The sequence below is a fragment of the Equus asinus genome, chromosome 5 (assembly GCF_041296235.1).
Source record: "Equus asinus isolate D_3611 breed Donkey chromosome 5, EquAss-T2T_v2, whole genome shotgun sequence".
Lineage (NCBI taxonomy): Eukaryota > Metazoa > Chordata > Mammalia > Perissodactyla > Equidae > Equus > Equus asinus.
The window spans coordinates 50,655,879-50,658,564 of NC_091794.1; positions in this window are offsets into that span (position 1 = coordinate 50,655,879).

Consider the following 2,686-nt stretch of genomic DNA (forward strand, 5'->3'; position numbering starts at 1 on the left):
GATGTTAAAAAATTTGAAATTTGAACAATGGTCCACACTATTTTCAAAAGTAAAACTCAGTGCATCACAAAATTAATTAAATACACTTTCACATATTTTTATCATTTCCATCAACTATATAGAATTGTATTTACGTGAAAATCATCCTGCATTTTCCGAAGAAGCATTTCCATAGCTAAACTCTATTCACAGATGTGCATAATTTATGTTGTTTTTTTATTGAGCGTCACCATTTGTTCATTGAATCATTCAGTAAATGCACATTATTAGACATTTACTATGTACTGCATGTGTGTAATACTAGGAATCATCTTGTGATATTTTGCAAAAGAATTTGAGAACTAGATAGTTAGGAGGTGAGGGTAGACCAGAAAAAAGAAATGTGAGATATTTTATGCAATTTATCAGATTGTCATTTTGTTTTGTTTTATTTTTATAAAAACAGGTTAGAAGTCAATTAATTCATTTATTCATGACACATTTATCAAGTGTCTGCTATGTGTTAGGTATTGTCCAAGGTTCTGGAAATTAAAAAATTAATAATATACTCTCCCAGCTCTAATGTTAACAGCTAATTGGGAATTGTTGATGGGTATAATCTAGTGTGATATTTAGAAGATGAATATAATACAATATGATATTTAGAATAGTTTATTACAAGGATTCTAAAATAATTTTTAGACCAGGAGAAGCAAAACATCATATTCCACAGTTTTATTTCAATTGTTTTTGTCTGCTCTAGAAAGCAGTGATTCGAAAATGGCCTCTTAAAAAAATATCAAGAAGAAACTATTAGAACCATGTCACAGAAGCCTGTTTTTGCAAGGGATTTGAGAAATATACATTATTCTTATGATTTGAAGAAAGAACCAAAAGCTATTTTGAAATCTGATACTTCTTGGTACATTCAATATTGTGTCCAACTCAACCAGTGTAATCTCAAAATTATCTACGGTTTCAGTTCCCCCATTTTTAAGAAGGAGATAAATCAATAATTTTGCAGAGGAAAGGAAAGAAATCTCTGTGGATGTCAAATAGGAGTTAGAGCTTTAAAGTACTAAGAGCTAAATCTAGTGCAGCCATGGCTTTCTTCTTTTAGGAATTAAAATGCACTGGAATATTTGACACTCAGCATTTATCAAATTCACTCCTCGAAATGAAAATGACTGGCTGATCAAATGATAATTTGATGAGCCTAACAGTACAAATAATCACTGGGAAGATTGAATAGGTCAGTTCAAATGGGTACATATTCATCAACTTATAATTATTTCTTGAGTTTTCTGCCGGGCATGTGTGGTGAAAGTTTTTGCTACATTGGGTTTGCTTTGGGTCTAAGTCATGCATAAACTGTGTTTTTTTGTGGGATCAGAGAGGGTTGACATAATAGCCACAAATAGTTTTTAAATTGGGAAGAAACAGTAGGATTGATGACTAAGGTATTTTGACCTTTTACTTTTTGTCTTATTGAATCTGTCTATACTTTCGTCTTGTTTATTCTATTTTGCACTAAAAATGGAGGAGTTTTATGGAGTCACAGAGAGCTAAACCTTTTATAGCAGTTTTATTTTTCCTCTAAATGAAGTACTCATCGTGGATGGAATTGCTGGCTATGTAAATATAATAATTTTACTTCTTATCAAAGTAAGGTACATCAGGAAAAAACTCTACAAACAGTATGTTTCTTGTTCATTTTTCCTCAAATGCTATTTGAAAACTCTAGTATAGTCAGAGTCCAGATAAATGGGGATAGTGAAATATTTTTTTTTTCACATGGTGCCCCAAATAGTTTTTTTGTAAGTTTGGGCACCCTTCCTCATACCAAAGCAATAATAATAACAACAAAATAACTTTTAATTAAAATGTTAATAGTCTTACAGGAAGATATGTAAAAATCACAGGCCCTGAGGCTGTGGTGAACATATGGAAGTTTCCAGATGATATATTGAGGATTTGGAGTGGCAGAGATTTGCTATTTATTCAACAAACTGTGTATATTTCCTTCCTGGGTATGCAATTAGACTACATGTCCCAGCTTCCCTTGCAGTGTAATATGGATAGAACTAATGAAAGCAATTTCTGGAGTTGGCCTATTTATCTTCTGACAAACAAGCCTCCATTCTCTCTCTACATTGTCCCTCCCCATCTGTAGCTGAACCTGGAGAACCCTAAGCATCCAGAGGAGGACAGAACCACCCAAGAGCAAGGCCATAAGAGAGAAGGAGTTTCTTCTTGGAAGAAAGCCAGCCAGAAGAACTGCCAGACCCAGGACACTACATTAGACAACTGTATGCCTGAAAATAAACTTTTGTTACATTAAGCTGCTAACATTTGGAGTTGTTAGCTAGCCTATTGTGACTAATTCAAAAATATTCCAAGAATGAGAAGGTAGAAAGGATACCATCGACATCCTAGAATCTGTATCGTTTATGAACACATTAAGCATGGGCTGGGGGGCTATCAAAATAGTTATCTGCCCTTGCTAATGTTGTCAGAATTCCATCACTAGGGTGGGAATTCCTCTAGTATCCTTTCTTAAAATGCAAATGTTCAGGGAGAGGAAATTTGCTTTCCTGAGGCTATTTTTCTACATAACAGGAGAAATGGAAGTATGCTGAGAGAAGAGGATGATGTTTGAGAAGAGAAGAATGCCAAAGAAGCAGGAAAAGAGTAAGAAAAGTCAGCC